General features: G+C 41.6%; 1 protein-coding gene and 1 pseudogene across 1 annotated transcript in view; one reads left to right on the forward strand and one right to left on the reverse strand.

Moving 5' to 3' along the window:
• The window catches only part of CABIN1 (calcineurin binding protein 1), a 198,394-nt gene that overhangs the window by 16,968 nt on the left and 160,436 nt on the right, over nt 1–20,990 (reverse strand).
• LOC149857659 (U6 spliceosomal RNA) lies at nt 13,401–13,499 on the forward strand (annotated as a pseudogene).

Consider the following 20,990-nt stretch of genomic DNA (forward strand, 5'->3'; position numbering starts at 1 on the left):
GCACCTCCCCTGTAATCACTCCCCTCTCAGGGCAGGTGGGCTAGCCGTGACCCAAGTTGTCTGTTTCAACTGAGCAGGGAGGCGTGCTCCAGTACCCCCTGGCTTGGGCCACTGCAGGCACATAGCTGCATTTCTGGAATCAGAAGTGTATGTCTGTTCATTTGCTTATCAGTTCAACATACGCAGCTTAGATTAACCTGTGAAGACTGAACTGATTCAGTCTCAGGCTTTTTGACTGTCTGTACTTACCAAAGAGAACAGACTGTTAGTGGTTTGGGAAACTTATGTCCTTCAAATCTCCAAATTATTAAAAGAAAATACTATGTGATGTGAACAAGAGAGAAAAATAAATTCAAGAAGCACAGGAGAGAAGAATATATTTGTGAAACAACAAGAGATGCCTATCCCAAGATCAGCAATTGTTGACTGCTGCAGCACAACTGAATAGTGTCAGTATCCAGCTCAGAACATTGGTCTGGATGCTCTCTTGCCTCTGCACCTTTTAATATTAAGAGTAAAACTTCAGTATCAGGAGCTGGGCTCTCATCCAAAAAGCAAAAATCAAGAATGCAATGCACGGCTATTTAAATTATACACCCAAGAGGCAGAAGAGTAATTTAAATCTATCAAGGAATTTAAAGACAGACCAAATAAAATGAAAATCATCCTTATAATCCCCTTCAAAGTCACAGATCACACAGCCTTTGTATTCTAACTGGGCATCATTAATTATGTTGCAACAAACTCACTAGATGGAGGCCAAGTTGTTCAACTGTCTCATTAACCCATGGGTAGAGCCTATATAATGGATCAAGAAGAGCTGAGTTTTATTCCAAGGGCTCCATGTTATCCTAGGACTGTGGATCTCTTAGTCTGGTGTGAAAAGCAGCTGAACTCCACTGTCAGACCCCAAAGAGAATCTAGGCTAGCGAATCAATAATACATCTGAAATTCATTAGTGGGAAGCATTATTTATACACTAAACAAAGCGTCTTTTAAACATATTTCTCTACTACTAGCATCTCTATTTCAAGGATCAGACTCAGTGTTTAAGGAATGATTTAAATCTCAACACCAGCATATTAAAAAAGCTATATTTACACAATAATTGCAGTAGTATATCAGACAGAGCTTATTCCACCTCTTCTAGTGACCAATTTCTGATGGTTAGGTAGAAGAAAAAACCCCACGATTTGCTGTTATATAATACTGTAACAGACCAAATTTATACATTCATACCATGCCCCAAATTCTGAAAAACTGCTCAAATGAGGTCTCTTCACTTAAACAGATGAAAATGTTAGCACAACAGTCAAAGGCATTCAGAGATTGTTAAAAAAATCCCAACTGCATTATTAGTAATAAATAAGGAAAGGAAAGAACAGAATTACAAGATTTGGAGGCACGTAAGAAGACAACAAGGGGAGAGAGAAAACATGAAAAAGGCAGATGGAAGGACAGTCACAGTTGGGGATCAGCATGCAGCCCAAGGACAGGACTCAAAATGCACCAACACCCCGGGCCAAACTGACAGCTAATTAATCCAAAGTCAGTAACACCCATTCATTTTATTGGTGGTCAGAGTCTGTCAGGGCTACCTTGTGAGAATGTGGGCATGCAATGACATGAACAGAAGCATGGTTTTAAATGCATGTGGACCAAAACATAACAGCAGAAAATATTTAAATATGGCAGCCACTGTCTTGACTAGAACTTGTGCACCATTAACAACTAAGACTCAAATTCCTAACAGATAAGAAAGTGTGGGCCCTTCACTTGAGTGATAATTAATCTTTGCTTGAGGCTTTAGGTAACACATCCAATAATCAGTTCTTATTACAGAGCAATCTTCTGAAATACATCTGCTTGCAGTGCAGGGGTAGAAGTGTATCAGCATATAGTGTTGTCTTGTCCTAGTATTGATCTAATAATTTTATTCACTTTTCTACAAGTTTAACCTTTACTTTAAAAAGTTTCTCATTCTTGCATCTTTCAATTGTAACCTGATGCAGGACTATTTAACTGACTCCGGAGGTACAGACAGATCTCCTTTAAACCAACAAAAACTGAAAATAGAGGTAGTAGTAGAAAACAACTATGATGACTATTTGTTAATGACAATGAGGGCAGGGGACTGTCTTCAAAACAAAGACAAAGCATAAAAAGTATCTTAGCCTTATCATGACATACCTTGCCATTCTGCAGCTTCCTGAGAGAAGCTGAAATCTGCACTCTGCATTTTATTGACTGGGTGGGGCAGGGAGTTTCAGAAAGATCAAAATTAAACAAACAGGAAGATGAAAGAAGCAGAAAGCACAATACTGTGAAGGGGGCACTGCTTGCTTTAAAAAGATTTGGTTTTCACTGTCGAGACAAGAATTCTGGCACTTCCATAACAATAACTTATGTCACTTGCACAATGCAGGTTCTCACCAACTATAATATTCATCATGGTTTATGGAGCCACATCTCTTTTTGTGTCATGCAGGTGACTGACTAGGAGCAAAATAGAGTGGTCTATCACATTTCGTCAAACCCTGAAGTCACCAGAGAAATAGTTGCGAGTTCACTGAAACCGCTGAAAGTCTATCAATTTCCATAGCTGGTAACATCCTGGTACAATAAATATCCAAGTACACAAACAAGAATAAAGAGACACTCAGGAGGGAGCCATGAAGAAAACAGTTTTACACAGATCCCCACCCCCCCCATATCATCAGGAAAGCATCAATGACATTTTGCATGTGTGATTTACATAACTGTTGTCTTCCTAGGTCTTAAACTACTTTCCCCTTCTCATAGTCCATAGAAAACAGAATTAGTGTCAAGATTCCACATTTATTTCAAGTGGTTTCTGAGAAGAAATATGAGCTATTTTATTGTGGTACAACGAGCCAGTACTTTAAAAATTTCTTCTCTGTTTCACCATAGGATGTACACTTGTCCATTTTCACCACTGTTTTTAAAATGCAGGTAAAAGATGTTTTACTTTGTTCAGAGGCTTTAAAAAGCCATATGGGTAAGGGCAGCAAAGGGAACGCATCTAAATGTAGAAGCCAGACACATTACAGGGTCAGGTTCTTTTCTCCTGGCAAATTTCAGGTTCAGAAATCACCCAGGTAGGAATGGTCTGGGCTCTACTGTATTATGGTGATAAGGGTGCCAGAAATAGATGCACAGAACTGAAATGGGGGAGGAACACCCTTCCCCCAAAGATACGTCTGTCGGGAACCACTGTTTTCCCCAGTAAAGACAGGACTCCCTTGTGGGCTTCTGAGGACTTAATATGCTGGTAAACAGAAGGATATGAAGGATTCTTGCTTTTGCCCCATCTCTACCATAAAAGACACATGGAAAAGCAAGCATATACAGGGGATTAGGATGTTCTGGTAACCTGACTTGTAAATCAAATAACAAATGGGAGGGTGGGAGGAAGAAGTACAATTCTGGTCAGTGCTTACTTGATACATCCCATTGGTTATATTTTTAAATATATCGAATAGCACTCAAGTGGTACAGAATCTGTGTAAGAACAAAATTTAAATGAATAAAATGCAGTTATGCAGCTCTGCGGACCTTTTTCTGGGTTATGTACATTTAAGAATCCAAGTCAGACTATTCCTATACTCTTACAGCCATTGGAAAGTTCTTCTCGTTTTTCCCTTGGACTCTGGGGTGCATCTACACGTGCATATTAATACAGCAATAAACATGCAGCAATAAACTTCAGCGAATATCATACCAGAATTTATTGCTCCCAGCTGCTGTATTTACACATGTGCCCAGGACTGCAGCACATTGAGCTGGGTTGGGGCAGGCCTGGCTGGCAAGGGGCTCCAGGGGGCAGCTCTGACCCAGCTCAACATGGTGCAGAGTGGCTGGCTGGCTGGGGCACGAGGGTTCTTCAGTGAAGGGCTAGCCAGCAGGCAGCCCCTGCACTGAAGCACCCTTGTGTCCCAGCAAGCCAGGGGAACGTCTACACATGCACTGCTGCAGACAAAAACTCTACAGCAGGATAGTACTTGTATTTACAAGTACTATCCTGCTGCAGAGTTTATTAGTTTCCCGCGGCCTAATAGGGCCGCACATGTAGACTCCGAGACATTTATTGCGGCGCTAATCAGACAACTCCGCAGTAAACATCTCGTGTAGATGTGCCCTTGAAGTCTTAACCTGCTTCTTTTCCTACAAAAGAATCATTCAATTCCATGGGAAAAGTAAGAGCTATGGATAAGTTGTTCTTATACATGAAATGGGCACACAAAGCCCGGAAGGGGCAGAAAAGCTGTTACTGGCAGAGTGTACCATTGAGGAAAGGAGCAGAGAATGACAAAAAATTCTTACAGAATATATAATAGGACAGCGGTTCAGCAACATTTTTTTTTACATTTCTCAGTAAGATAAGCTTTTGTTGCCGCCGCACTGAATTAAGAAATGGAGCGCTGCATTCTGGCTAAGGCAAGAGATCCATAAATATTTACTACCAGGATTATATTTCTAGGTTTTAAGGAAACTGTGAAAAACAAAACACACAAACACTCTCAAGAATCACTACCTATACTCTGGAGTGTAGTGTCTTGCCTCAAAATATAAATGCATGAAACAACTCTGGAGTAAAGATCAGATCTATATCTTCTGACTGCCTACACTGCAAAACAGTTTTTCCAGCAGTGAAAGGATTCCCAACAGATGCTTCTTAATTGTAACAGTTCTTAGCAGCATGGTCAAACTTAATACACTTTTGAGTCTTAAGCCTAAGAAGTTTGGTACTCTGAAATGAGTTCAGCATGGTTTCAGCTTTCCAGTTTCTACACACCATTCACTTTCCGGAACAGTTCCACCTAGAGAACATGGTGTCACAAACACTGGAGGCCATCACACACAATGTTTGATGACATCATATTCTACTGCATTACTACTCCTATTTCTGCTTAGTATTCTGTCAAATTAAACACTAAAATCCACTCACATTTTCTTTCCACTTCATTGAAAACTGATGAAACAAACCTTCCTAGAAGATAGTTCCAATATGCAACAGAAGAGGCAATGATTCCTGTAGTATGACTAGACTTGGCAGAAGTCTACTGTTTTTTAAATTTTGGCCGAAATCAATGTTTATTTTTAAGCATTTACTTAGACTTATTGGTTCAAATTTTCAAGACCACACAAAGTTAGGGGTGTTTTTCCATTTTTATCTATTTGGCATGCAACACAGCAGCCACTGCAGGAGCTGGGAGGGGGGCTGGAGGGGCAGAGCTGGTAGTGCCTGGGAGTCCAGTGCTGCTGGCTCCTCATTCTGCCCAGGTCCCAGCCAAGCTGGGCTCCACAGAAGTTTGGTCCTTGCCTCAATCACGCATGGGCAGGGCTGGTCTCCACGGGAATTTGGCCCCTGTCCTGGCTGGGACCTGGGCAACCCCCCTCCCAGCACAGTGTACGCACACAGAACCCCCTCTATCCTTACCTCCGTCCCGAATATATTTTTTACGTCTCCTTTATGTTTATTTTGATGGTTATCAACAGAAATATTTTTCCATCAGTCTGTGAGTGTCAGGTGAAATCAAAGTTTATCAATGTCCACCAATAAAAATCAAATCCTAACAAGACTAAATATGATGTACCATATCTTGAATTCAGCTTGTCTTGAGAATAATGCTGATAGAGGGAAAATTTTGGAATGTGGATAGTCCACGTTCCGATAAAAAATGTTAACAAGAAAAACAGAATTATCAGGCCAAGAGGTGAGGTAGTAGGGTGAAAAAACACTTAATAAAAGTAGAAAAAGAAAAAAAAAAGAAAGGCAGAAAGTGACTTTTATTCTTTTCTTTACATTAACGATCGCTTTCAGCAGCAGGCTGAGGGAGCAGAGCTGTTAATTATTTTGAAAGTACACCTCCAGTATAGAGCAAGGGGGAATGCCATGGCAACTGGCAAATGCAATAGCAAGCAAAGCGGTCACCCTTTGGTAGGACTAAGATCATAGAAGAGCTTGTCCTTTTGTCCCCCTTCTCCCACCTCTTTCTTCCTCCTCCTTCTCTCCTGTCGTCCTTCTACTGCATTAATAAGACCTACAGACAACTCAGGAAAAACACTTTCAGCTCTGTAAGCAGTGTCTGACGTCTTGATGTGCAGGAAGAAAGGAAAATAAGGAGAAGAAAATTAGCAGTATGTGGGTGGAACAAAGGGGGAAAAAAACATGAGGCAGAACTAGAGATGATTATTTTCTAATTATTTAATGTTTCACCTATCTCCTCCTATTCCTAGGAAACTGCTTTTACAAAAGAGCTTTTAACAGTTTACTTCACAAATCAGCCGGTAAAACTTGTGGGAACTGGAGAAGAAAAACTGGAGGCCTAAGCCAGTTAGAGAAAGTTACTCACCAGTTTTCCTGCTGAAGAAAAAAGAAACTCTATCAACTTGTGCGACTGGGATGCTGATGTTTTTCCACGACAGAAAGAAAAAAGTATTCCATAGCAGTTTCAGCTTTGCCCATGCACAACAATTTCTTCCGTTCCTCCATTCCAAATAAAACTTAAGTCACTTTGACTATAAAAGTCTAATATAGAGGCTGACTATTGGTCAACTATTGTTATTGCAATTTGAGAATATTAATTTAAACTGGGGCATCTGCAAGTTGGAGCATACTGTAGTTAGGAGCTGCCCATTTCCAGGAACAGGGAAATTAATATTTTCAATTTGGTAAAACAACAACAACTCAGTTCTTTTTCCATTATGAACAAGGCTGAAAAGTAGAACAGAATGATACATCTTTGTTACACCATCTTCCTTTAGGAAATATTCATTGTATTTTATTATAGAGAGATCCAAACCTGTCGCACCACTATATGCCATGCTGGTAGTCTTCCAGGAGGTTGGGAAGTCGTACCTAATTTCCCCAACTTAGCACAAGCCTTTGGGTTTAGAAAAACATTTACTTGTTTGAACTTCAATGCAGGTTCTTCAAAAAACACAATTTAAAATTAAACTGACGCTGTAAGTTCCTGCAAAGTTTGACAGCCAGGTTTAGAGTAGAGAGAGAAAAGCACTCGGTTTGGCATCTGTGAGTGGGAGAAGGTCATAGACATGTTATTTGGTAGGGACGAATGGTAGACAGAAGGGGATTTTATCATCTGGGGTGGGTAGAGAGAGTGGGGGGTTTTGGTAACCAAGGCATGAAAAATGCGGAAGGATAGTTGGGAATTTGTTTTTTTGGGTTCTCCAGGTATGGAGCTGGTTGCAGAGCAAGGACTATTTTTGCCCAGGCAGTGATTAATCCCACAGAAATAACCTGACCCTGTCAAGATAGCCTCCCTCATTGTCTTTTCATGGCATTTAGATGATGTACTACACTGTGAACAGTTACTGGGAAATTTTCTGCTGATCTAATGACACAATTTTAACAATGCAGGGGTCCACACTTTCAAGGGTTAGAGCACCAGGACAGACAAGACAGCCAGCTGCATTCTGGGCACACCTGCTTTACAAGGATTTTTTTTTTGGATGTGCGCAATCTATTTTTATCTCTGCTATTTGCCTCCAACATATTTACCATACTTACATGACTGAAAAAAACTCAGTTCTTTTAACAGATACCATTCAGAAAGGTTAGGCAATTTACAATACATGCCCAACTTATGATCGTCATCAAGGAAACTGTGGCATGAAAAGTATATGCAGAGGATGCATTCAATTTCAACTGTGATGAAAAAGATACTGTTACTATTTAGACAATATATGAAGTACTAATAAGGATCATGGAAAAAAGGCTTTACAAGGCATGCTAATAAAAGCGCCATTTCTAAGACTAGGCCAAGGAAAAAAGAAAAAAAAAAAATGGTGAGGTATGCACTCTTACTTCTACACATGCAGGAAAAGATGCAATGGGATCTAACGGAAAATCCACACAATTGTGCTTCCTGCCAAGCCACGTGTGTGGCAGGAGGCATGACTGGAATCGTGCGTTACATCCCATTGTACCTTATTGCCAATGCAGGGGGGGCTGTGATCAGCTGATAACTCCCTGCTACACATGCAAATTAAAGCTGGATAGCAACCAGCTATAAAGTCAGTACATATTTTTGAGTTCTAACTTTATAGCTTGTTGGACCTTATGGTACGATACGTACTTTGCATGTATAGCTGGTCTCAGTTAATTGCTCAATTAACCAGTTAGTTACATAATAACCGTAACATGCAGAGGAGGCCTTAGAGTTTGTCTTAGTGTCCACATGCCTGGAGTTAGTGCAAAACTGCTACAGCCCTGTACATTTATATCCAAGCTTATTTCTGTGGAGAACAGCCCATCAGCATAACATATGTAGGTCTATGGGTCGCATTAAATTAAAAACTTCTTGCTTCAAACAGTCAATGGGATAGAAATTATTTTCTTCCAGTCACAGCTAATTCCACAAACATACTAGCCCTATCCAGCTCCCTCCCACATCCACTAACCACATGTGCATCCAATAACTTAGCTATAATTGGACAACTGGGGAAGTTTGAATTTCAGAAGTGGTCTTGCTGGGAAAGTTCAGTAACAGTTACAGGAAGTTGTCTCAAGTTAATTTACCATATTTACCTGAATCCAAGATGGCTTCAAATTTAAGATGACCTTCCATTAATTAGTTTCTATATATGAAAAATTATAACATTTATAAATTTTCCATGTATAGACCCTAATTAGTGGAAGGTTGCCCATGTTCATCTCCCCTGCTGTGGCAGGGAGCAAGGAGCAGATCCCTGCCTCTTGCCCTCCCTTGCGCCCATCCCCTCTTTCCCTCCATGCCTACACTCATCTCCTGCTCACCCTCCACCCCTATACCCATTCCTGACCCCTGCTATCTATCCTTTCATGTCTCCCCTCCATTCCCCCCACCCTTAGCTTGCCTTCTGCTGCAGCTCTGCCTGAGCTCCAGGACGGTCGGCATGAGCAGCAACTCGAAGAAGAAACCAGAGCCAGTGTAGAAGGTAAGGGGAAGAAAGGGGCAGATGGGGGATGGTGGAAATGGGGGAGGAAGGTCTCCCCCATTTTCCCCCCTCCTCCCCCAAATGAGCCCTCTTGGACCACGGCAGTCCTCAAATCCAAGACAAGCTCTACCTTCCACCCCAAGGCTGACTGGAAAGGGGTAGGGGGGAATCTTCTCTTGGATTCAAGAAAATGTAGCAGATTAAATGCAAAATAATGTCATCAATACATAGCAAGATTAAAATACAGTTTATAGTTCTCAGAGGTAGACTGCTTTCAGAATGCCAGCAAATATCTCCATAATTAAGTTTTCAGATGGACTGAGAGAAGCAGAGAGGAAAACAAACACCTTTCCAACTACCATATGGCTGTGGAGCAAATTTATCATTGGAATGATTTCAATGACTTTAAGAACAAAAAATACTAGGAAACAGACACAGATTTTTTGGGCGATACATTTTATTGAACCAACTCCATAGTTGGGATAGACCAAGTCTAAGTCCGTCCCAACCACAGAATTGGTCTAATAAAAATAAATGACCCCCAAAATCCTTGCCTCTTGCTTATTTCATGGACCAGCACAGCTACATTACTTCAAGACTGCCAGAGTAACATCCCAATTTGACTTAGAATGAATGGCCTGGTGAGCTGCATCCAGCCCACCTCTGGTCTATAAGGTGCATATTTAACCTGCCTTTTGACTAATTCTATCTGGCCTGCAGAGCCCATTAAAAAAAAAAAAATTTAGAAAATTTTATATTTGTCTGCCCCTGGATGCCTGTCATGTGGCCCTCAATGGCTTGCCAAAACTCAGTAAGTAGCCCTCTGCCCGGAATAATTGCCTGCCCCATTACAGACTAACAGAATAATATATAAAATTTTTGTTCTCTCTCTCTGAGAGAACAAATATTTTCATGAATTCTAACATGGCTAACTACTTCTCTCAACTGAGAATTAGTTAACCACTGGCTGAAAGGTATATGGAAAAGGACCTTTACCAGCAAAATTTTCTCCAAGGCAACAATGTATGTGGAAAAATGTTGTTAGTCAAAGCTCTAAAACTGCATGAACGTAACAGTATGCTATTGGTACAACTACCATCAAGAAGGATCTCAGACCGATTTCCAGTTATCCCTTGACAAGGATTCCAACATCACTGTGTCATGGCTTTCAGGCAGCTATGTCTTTATAATTAGAGTGCATATTTCAAATCTTAGAGAGAAGGACAAGATCTTATCTTTCTTTTTTTCCTAACAATACTCTAGGTCAGTGGTTCTCAACCTTTTTAGGATTCAAGGGAACCCTCGGAAAATGCTAGCTTTCAGTTTTCGCTTGTCTTCTATGAAAAAAATATAGTAGTTTTTCTGTTGCAAACAACTCCAAAAGACCACAGCAGGTCAGAAAGCTTTTAACATTATGGATACCCATTTGAATTCCCTGAGTTTACCGTGTGGATCATGTTTGCACTTCCAGCAGTGCCAATACTGCATGGCACCCAGACCTCTCTTGAAGGAATCTCAAGGCACCCTGATTAAGGATCACTGGTCTACACTTCTTTACCATGGTTTTCTATTATTTATTTTTATGCCTTAAAAAAAGCCTGTAGATGTGAAATGTTTTCACATCAAATAGAAGCATTATTTCCATCATGCTCCAGTTTTTCTTGCCTTTTTTGCCTTTAAAAATTATCAAGGTCAAGTACTAGAAACAATTATCCTTCATGACAGAATTCAGTTTTTAAAGGGTCCCTTCTATTCAGAGGAAAACTAAAGTCATTAAAACAGAAACAGATCTAATACTAACATTTTACCAGCAAACTTTATTTATATCTTTTCTTTTTCTTACAATCCACCCTGTTCCAAAACAGTATTAGTGTTCTACAGTGGGCAAGATGGGTGGGCAAGTTGCTTGACAGAGCTCAGAAAAATCTATGGCTGAGACTGGAACAGAGTTCTAGTCTCTTCTTTCTTAAAGCTATATATTAGAAGACTGCCTTCTCTATGCTTCCTCTATGAATTTCCTTATTTATTCACTATATTGTGAGAAAGAAGGATCTCTAGAAAAGAGTTCCAACAGTGAACTGCTAGAGAACTATTCATTTGTTTACAAGTGATAAAAATAAAATCCTATCAAAACACTTTTTCAAAATATTTTTGAGTCTTTAAGGGTTTACACATTCATGTTTCTCTCTAAAAACAAGAAGAATAGGAAGCTACATATTTAATTAATATTCTCGTACAATATGTTAATATTCTTGAGTCTGTATTCCTTTATAATGCAGGATTCATTGGTGATGTGTAGAGGGTACACATGTACCCTGAGAAGTGCTGCTGATGCTGCCGGCAGCACCTGTGGGTGGTTGCCCCCCTTGCCGGCTGCCAACACCACTAGCAGCATCCGCAGGCAGTCGCTGACTGTTACTGGCCGTTGCTGGCAGCATCATCAAGTGGTCACTGAACACCCCCCACCCCAACCACTGTAGCCGCCTGCAGGAGCTCCATGCTGCCATGGCCTTGCCACTGCCACCTGCGGGCGGTTGCTGTGCCCCTCCCAGCCTCTGGGGCACACGTCATGCATGGCAGGATTCCTGCGAATGGCAAGGCAGAGATGCACTAATGTTTATACCAAGAAAAAATAATCATTACATAATATGCGATGATAAAACTTGGAGCAACAATTATCATTAGCTTATTTTAAGAAAATGCCAACCAAAACTAATTGATCTTGCAGGGATCCTATGACCCCAGCTGACTTCCTGCGCTTTTGGGGGGGGGGGGGGGGGGGGGGGGGCGGGGCTGGACTCAATCTTCTGAGGTCCCTTCCAGCTCTAATGTCTATGCAATCTATGAAATCTTTTGGACAGAATTACAAATTAGCAGATGCAGACAATGCTGAATGTTTAGTGTCTTCAGATTTTAATAAAATATATGAAAGTCTCAAAAAAATTTAAAGCATGAATTCAGAGTGGCTTGGATATGAATTCTCTTATAAAGCAAAACATTCTGGACAGACCATAAAAAAGGCATGTTAAACAATTATATATTAGATTTGGGAGAATACCACTGCAGGAGAGTTCAGAGTTAGATCTGGTTTGATTTAATTCCTTCACTTTACCAACTAGAAGTATGAAGAATGTTAGTAAAATTCACATATGCTACTACTTTGGCTGGTACTGTAAGGACAGAGAAATACCATAGTTACATGAATGCAAGAAGAGGTTCCTATCCTCCCCCCACCCCAGTCAACATGGGGGAAAAACACCTCGTTTTCTATTTGCATATGACAACCTCATTAAATGCATTATTCATCATAAAGCTGTGGCCAAAAGCAGCATGTGCTCAGTAGTGGAAACCAACTATGAAGTTCATTAAATGCAAGCAACACTAAGCATACTATAAACCACATGGCCCATATTGGGCAAACATGCTGATGGACACCTACCACAAGTATAGGTTAGTGAAGCCCATCTAAATATGGTAGTGCTTAATAAGCACAGTCCCCCCCCACTTTTCCAAGTCATGGTGAGCCACTACAGTGCATACGTTTCAACTTCCTTTTCACTCCCACAGCTCATCTGTGCCCTTCTCTACCATTTCCAACGATTCCTGTTTGTTCTTTTTCATCAGCCTTAAATATCTGGCAAACTTGAAAGAGGACCCCCAAACAGTTCACCCAGAATCCCTCTGTTACTTCCTCAATCAGTCTGTTGCATATGATTAGTGTGGCCTTGCTCTCCATGAGGTGGGGCCAGACCAGGATGCCTGTACCTCATCTACATATACATTTTTGGAGGATCCCAGGACTTGTGTAAGAACACAAGGTTCTAGTCATGGGTAGAAGCCAATTAGCACATGGATTCTTTGTGGGGGATAGCTGGAATACACACACACAGTAAGAATGCTGAGCTGTGGGGTCACCATGGAATAAAATGCTGTTGCCTGTTGGGGTCCAGCCCTGTGAACTATACGAGTCTTTTGGCTTTGGACTAGTATCATGTATAGTTTGTACTATACATAAGTAGGTAGAAAAATGTTACTTAAAAGGTGTGTTTATGTAGTAACTGTGCTAAAACTTCCAGCAGGTTCAAGAAAAGGTAAAGTGTATCAATTCTGGATGAACTAAGTTTATGGGTGCTATATGCAAATTACTACAGCCATGTTTATTTTAAGGTCAAGGTTTTCATGTTTGCTCCTCACTTCCATGTGCTCAAGGAGAACAGGGTCTGATAGTAGGGAGGGGGAGGAAGGGGCTGCAAAGGGAAGAAGCTGAGGAGGTGGGGAGAAGTGAAAAGGGCAAGGGAGCTACCTCAACCCCAGATTTATTTTCCCTGCTGCAGCAGTGGGAAGGGGACAAATTCAGAGCAAATATGAGGACAAATTCAAGCTAAACTTTCAATAATTAGATTCTACACTTGGAAATTATAAACAAATTTATAATTTTGTTCATATATAGCAAATATATTAAAATTTGGACTACAGAGATTAGCATGGCCCCTGCACAAGGATAATCACAAATTTATGACGTGTTCCATATTTTTTAAAAGGACCAGTGGCCAAGGAATGCTGAATGTCTGGCTGTTCCTCTGGGCCAAGTGTGAGAGCCAGATCTACAGTCTGGCAGCTAGGGCAGACTCCAAAACACCCTGCTTCATGAAGTATTTTTCAGGGCATCTGCTACAACGGTGGAGGGGTGTACACACTACCCAATGTAAGCCCATGGAACTTGGAACCACCGTGGTTCTGCAAGGTCCTGGAGCAGTTCCAGAGCAGATATGAGCTACAAAAATAAAGACCTAATAATCCTGAAAAAACATCATAAGATGCAGGAGGTAGTAAGGAGCAAGAGACAGGCTGTTGTGGACATACTCCCCAGCTACAGTTGCAAGGCTGTGTGGGAGCAAGTCTTCCACAAGGACCTGCAGAAAAAACAGAGATCTGAACTGGCAAGTAGTCTCTGACCTGCCCCAGGCAAACCTGCTGGTGGAAGATGACAATTTACCACCTCCTTTGGAACCACCCATACACCAGGATGATGTGGAGGAGAGCAACTGTACTCCTCATGCTGGGTGACAGAGGTCAAGATCCTGACCAGAAAGGATGTGCTGTTCAGACAGCAAACCAAGCAGCAAAGAATCCTGGCAGCCTGCTTCTACCAGTTCATCTTCTGCTTCATGAATGCCCTGTGGAAGACCAAAAACCAGCTTATGTACAGTCACGTGAACCGCCCAATTGAGAACCATCAGAATAGGGGCACGTGAGCTGCAGGTGTACTACATGAAGACAAGAGAAGACGAGGGAGAAGACAGCAGAGGACACATGGGAGAGAAGAGGACTGGTATAGACTGTTCAGGAACAAGACCCTCAGAAAAGACAACAACATGCATGACAGTGATAGCAATGAAGCAGGGGCAAGTGACAAGAATGAGAAGAGGAAGATGACCAAAATGAAGTAGACTACAGACCAGGGAAAGAAAAGGATGGACTGAGAGGCAGGAGGTGGGGGATGGGAGGGTGGTGGGAGCAGAAGCAGTTTTGTGCATTTGTCATGGTTAAAGATGACAGTGGAAGGCATGCAGGCATGTGGTTGTGCTCATTATAACTGGGATGATGGTTAACTGTATGCATGTGTGTTATGGACTGCTGAGTGAACTGAACTGGTCATGAAACAGAAGTGTAAAGGTATAGGTATTTTTGGAAAAAAAAAAGTTTGTTCTATATATTAATAGGTACAAGTGCTACCTAAAATTGTGTTTATAAGAGTATCCATGCTGAAATTTGCAGGAATTAAAGAAAAAAGAAAAAGAAACAGAAAAATGCATACTTTCTTGATGAACTAAGTCTATGGGTATCTGTAGTAATTTGCCTATATGCTAATTATTATAAGAATGTTTATTTCAAGGTCAGTGTTTTCAAATTTGACCGTCACTTCCATGCATTCAGGGAGAGCAGGGTCTGACAAGTAAGGAGGGGAAAAGGGGCTGCAGGGGGAAGAAGTTGTGGAAGCAGAGGGCAAGGGGCCTACATCATCACTCAGATTAGGGATTCAGTCTATGAGCCACCATATCTTTGAAGCCCCTGGATTACAAATAGGCACAAGAAATAAAGATTAGCTTGGAAAGATGTATGGAAGTGAATCTGAAGAGACAAAAAAAAAAAAATGAAACATTTGGTGAGAGGGTGGATTCTGGAAAGAAAGACTTGTGAACAAGAGTAGAAAGTGCATTGCAAACTACTATTTAATGTGCCACAATGACATAAAAGGCCACTGATCACAGATGCCGTATCTTATCAATGTTTGCATTACAGAATGATTGAGAAGCCACAAATAGGACTGGGGCCTCAGTGTACTGCTGACTATACAAAAGTGTATTAGTGTGACATTTCCTCTCCTGAGGAGTCAACAGCTTTTCAAAAAAAAAAAAAAACCGGAAGTGGAAGGCACACATACACACACACACACACACACAAGAAAAGACCTGGCTACCACTTTACTCACCAAGTCACATCGCCTCTCAGCAGCCCAAGGCATAGAAGACAGTTGCGTGGGAGGAGAGTTGGGGGGTTATGGAAGGAAGAGGGAAGTTACTTTTTCCCCCCATGGCCTTCAGAAAGCAACCCAGTTGTAAATGTATGTTGGACTTGAAGCACATGCTGAAATCAGTATATTACTTATTAGGAGCTGAAAACATACAGTATAGCTGCAGGAGTAGCTTTTGAGGAAAATAGACACCCAATAAAGAAACAAAAAAATGTAGAGAGTGATAAAATGATGTATAGCTAGGAGAGACGGACTGAATTTAAGAATGAACTTGTGGGATGGATATTACAAAACGTTTTCTAGACAGCTAGGTCTATTAGACCATAGAATACTCTCCCAGGGAAGCAGGCTGGGGGGGAAAAAAAAAAAAAAAAAAACCTCTATAAAAAATACTGTAGAGAACAATTGTGCATATACAAGGAATGTGAACTAGATGCCCTAATCTCTTATTTTTATGTTTCTAGGATTCATTGCCATGACTTCTGGGTACATTATAATAATTGAAAAAACAACAACAACCTCCACCACCAATACTGCCTAACTTTCCTACCAGCTAAATAAATCTACCAGATAGGGATGGGGGAAACTATTGTTTCTGTAAGAGGTCAAGCAATTGCATGGCTGCAAAATAGAAAATTTGCACTATACACTAATGACCAAAACAGCTCTGGTAAAGCAAAATGAATTTGCTAAAATATTTCCCTCAGCTACATAAAAAGGAACTTGAAAGACTGTAGGATTTTTATTTAAATTTATTCACTATATTTTCAGTCACTTTGAATTGCTACTCAGCCCTGCAGTACCATACAGCATGCAAGTCTCTACAACAGCAGTTAAATAATACACATACTCTGCAGAGCTCAAAGCCCTTGTGGACTCAGTTTCAGACACTATGAAACAGGGTGTAAAGAGGTGAGGCAAAGGCAAAGACTGGGTCTACCTTAAGGAGATAGTAGGTTAAAAGCAATCCTTAACATGAGTGTAGCTACATATCCCCCTCTCAGGGTCTTGGCAGGAATAGTGTGGCATCCAATCACAGCTGCAACAGTTGGGTTCCCTGGAGTGACTAGTCCTGTTTAATAACAGCTAATATTTTTGTACCCCAGCTATGGATGTTCAAGCAGGAGATGGAATCAATCTATTATAAGCAGGTAGGTACTAGGGCTGTGCAAAGCTTTGGTCCCTCTCTTGACTTAACTTTTTACTCTCTCCTTCCAAAACAGAAATTTAACACTTTCTTAGCCCCACAAACCTGATTGTGCTGACATTCAAACACCGCTTGAATTGTCTTTCCTTAACCTTACTTTTGGTGAAATTATTACTTATGCTCTCTTCTCTCATATTGACTATGGCAAATATCTATTCTCTGATGACACTATGTACCTACTGTCTGAATTTTATGGGGTCCAGAATGCAAACTCATATGGCAAGGTATGGGAAGACAGAAGGGATAACAATGCCAGGCCAGCTGACTACTCCTTTAAATTTAGCTTCCTTGGCGCTTCCATCACTTCACTTAACAGCTTTATGCAATAGTTCAGAGAAGATGGGATGCTCCTTTACTTGTGCTGTCATACAGGACTGTTGTCCTCAAAGCAGTTGCTTTCTCTTTTTAAAAAAATCACCTCTGGAACATGTTTCCAATATATGATGTACTGCCTCTACAAGACATTTTGATATCTGGTGTGAAGGATGCCATGTTATTATATGCCTCTATTTAGGAAGTTCTGTGAAATATGTACATGTAAATAAAATTTGGTTTAAATCTGTTCTGCTTGTCTTAAATTTTTTAGGTGGGAGGAATGTTTTTCTGCAGTACATACTAATAAGATCACAAACCAGAACACCACAATATAGAAATAAACTGGTTGCATATTCAATTTGAGAACACGTCATTAAAAAATGTTGACACTGGGACAATACTCTAGGACAGTGGTCTCTGACCTTTTTAAGTTGGAGATCACTTTTGGAATTTAAAAAGGAACCCAAGATCTACCCCGTGCCACTACCTCCTCCACCCCCAGCAGGCAGGTCTGTGGGAAGGGAACTGGGGGTGCAGATCAAGGCAGACGGAGAAAAAATTATTTGGGCGCGCACCTCACCAGCAGGTAAGTCTATGGTGGAAGGATTGAGGCCCCAGCCCTAGCCCTACTCCCTCCCTCACTTCTGGGGCCTCTATCTGCAACCCCCACCCCAATGGGGGCGAGCTGTGCAGGCCCTCCCTGGGGCAGGGCAAGATGAAGCCGTGAGCGGCTCACCTGGGGGCAGGCACTGCCAGGAGGGCACGGGGGGGGGGGGTGGTGAGGGGAGGGGGTGCCCCCCGGACCTGTGCGGGACAGGGCAGGCTGCAGCTGCAGCCTGGGGCTGGGCTGCTCCCAGTGGAGGGTGGGGCCTCACTGTGATTGGGTTGGGAGTCCACCCATGGGGGGCTGGAGCCACCTGAAAATTCACTGTAGCCCCCTCAACTCCACCACCTGGCCTGACCACAGCACAGCCCCAGCTTCCATTGGGAACAGCCCAGTGCCACCTCCTAGGCCCAGTGGCAGCCTGCCCTCCCCCGCACAGATCCGGGACACTCAGGGGAGGAAGAGAAGGAGAGAGAGGAGAGAAGGGGCTGAGGCTGGGAGGCAGCACTGGACTTGATCCTTTTACCACTGGTCCAGCTGGGCTCACCAGGCTGCTCCTGCACTCTGTCCCTCACTGTGGGGACCTCTATCTGGCCCCCACCCCTTGCCTTCCCCCACCAACTGACCTGCTGGGTTGGGGGGGGGGGCGGGCGAGGGGGGCACCCACATGCATTCACCCACTCTGCCCCTTCTCTCCCCACCCCCCAGGATCCACTGCAAGAGAGGCTCCAGTATTGACTGATTAGTAACCACTGCTCTAGGAGCTAGACACAGTCAGTCAAGCACAGCAAGCTTGCATTTTGCACCTTCACCTCCCTCTAACCGTCTCCGGGGGGAAGGGAGGGGGAGGAGAAGAAAAAGAAAAAAAATCTTTCTAGATGAGCTTTTCTGTTCAGAGCTGTATCTGACTTGTTTAAGAAAGGAAAAAAAAACTAGCTGTTCACCTCCACATCTGTCAAGAAGATCTCAGAGAATTTCTACAACCAAAATGAAAGTGTCTAAATATTAGTGTTAAAATAAATCCTGAAAAAGATTTAAAGAAGCCTCACTATAAAACTCAAGCTGCTCTTCAAGCACTGACTTATTTTCTGGTTGTGCTTGAAGAGACATGAAAAACACCAAAGACCTTGAAAACAGTGTAGCCAAATATCTTAGACGAAAACTTCCCTGAATGGGCTGAAAAAAAAATAAAAATAAAAATAAAATAAAAAATAAAGTAAAAAAGTAAGAGCTATTAGTTGGACATGACATTCATTCAGTCACTAATTTTAGTAGCCTATAAAAGTCTGTGCAAAATATGCACCTTGACAGCATAAATTTTACAGTTCCAATAGCCAATCTGTGGCAGTGAAAGAAAATCCCTCAGATCCCACAAGTCCATTTTTCCATGCTGCTGCTGCTTTAGTGACACCATTTGTGTACAGAAGGTAAATATTTGCAAGTTTTAGATATAGCAGAATTCAGTCTGTGGAAACCAGAGAGATACTCCCAAGAGTGAATACTGTAGTGCCTACATATAAAATTCATAGTTTGTTCTAGCAGCAACACACTGGCTCCACGCTACTTAAGATCACATCTCAAGCACATAACAAATCAGACTGAGGCTAAATCGTCTCTCAAGTTTGTATTTCCTGCTTCCTGAAAGGAACTTCCTACAATAGGAACAAAATGCACACTGTAAATTAGGAGACAAAAAAAGTCTTATTGCAAATGATTTATTAGATGAAGCTGTTCTGTTCTGGCATAACTCGGTACCAAATTACTACAGTACACTTGAGACTAGTTTGTTTGTAGCGTTTTCCTGTCTTATTTTTTCACTGCATGTCTGAATGATCAATGACTTGGTTAGAGGACTTGAGAAAGGAACTGCACTCCAGGAATCTTCAAAAATTTTGAGCACGAAAACTTAACAGATACAGACAAATTTCAGAGTAGCATCCGAAGATTGATATGGTCCTATTGGTCACACTGACCTTATCACAGAATCAGAACTCTACCCATAAGACCTCTAGCATGAACTGTAAGAAGTTCGCTACTTGGCACATTATTTTTACACCCAATTCCCAAATGCAAGTTTATGACTATTCAGTTATTGGCTGTTTTACAAGGAAAGTAAAACGACATAAACTTGACTTCTCCATCCACACGAGTTATAAAAAGACAGTACTATATGAGACCAGAAGAAAGAGTATAATGTTTCTTGCTTAATCTTTATTTAAATTTCAAACAGGAAAATGCCACTGAGCCCATCATACAGCTACTCCGGTGAGAAAGGTCCTTCGGACAAAATAACTCCTGTTCTTCTTCCCATTTTCACCCACTCAATAAAAAAATAAAATAAATCAGCTAGTTCTGAAGAGCTTTGCAAACCGATGCTTCAACGAAGCAGTATTAGAAAATACGAAGATAATACAGAGAACCCAACACAGAGCATCTTGAAATTATATGGGAAGAACAACATTTAAAACATACTGGATTATCTGTCTCTAGTGTTCTCATCTGTGCTCACATTTCTGGGAGAAAAAGAAAAAAAGATTACATTTTATCTTGTTACTCTATAAACTGTTTTTAAAAGTCAATAGTCCCAAAAATGAAAATTGCTGTCAAGATTCCACACCTGTGGAAGTATGTTTTAGCAAAATAGGAAGATTTCCTTGATAGTATGATGGAGTAAGGGCTTCATCAGCCGACAAATTCCAAAAAAAATTAAATTTGTTTTTTGTGAAGCCAACTAAACTAGGCCTTGAAAACTATTTTTCTTTACATTATCATAAATTCATAGATGTTAGGGTCGGAAGGGACCTCAATAGATCATTGAGTCCAACCCCCTGCCCTGGACAGGAAAGAGTGCTGGGTTCAGATGACCCCAGCCAGATGCCCATCCAACCTCCTCTTGAAGACCCCCAGGGTAGGGAAGAGCACCACCTCCCTTGGGAGCCCATTCCAGACCTTGGCCACTCTAACTGTGAGAAGTTCCTCTTAATGTCCAGTCTAAATCTGTTCTCTGCTAGCTTATGGCCATTATTTCTTGTGACCCCCTGGGGCACCTTGGCAAGCAGAGCCTCATCAACTCCCTTCTGCATCCCCATGATGAATTTATAGGCAGCCACAAAGTTGCTTCTTAACCTTCTCTTGTGGAGGCTGAAGAGGTCTAGGTGTCCTAGTCTCTCCTTGTAGGGCTTGGTCTGAATCATATGAGTGGCCCTTCTCTGGACCCTCTCCAGGTTATCCACATCCCTCCTGAAGTGTGGCATCCAAAACGGGGCACACTTTTCCAACTGTGGTCTGACCAGAGCCTGATAGAGGGGAAGTATCACCTCCTTGGTTCTGTTTGTCATGCATCTGCTGCTGCATGATAAAAAGTG

Source organism: Crocodylus siamensis, chromosome 9 (genome assembly GCF_052110815.1).
Source record: "Crocodylus siamensis isolate JL-2025a chromosome 9, ASM5211081v1, whole genome shotgun sequence".
In the NCBI taxonomy this organism is placed as follows: domain Eukaryota; kingdom Metazoa; phylum Chordata; order Crocodylia; family Crocodylidae; genus Crocodylus; species Crocodylus siamensis.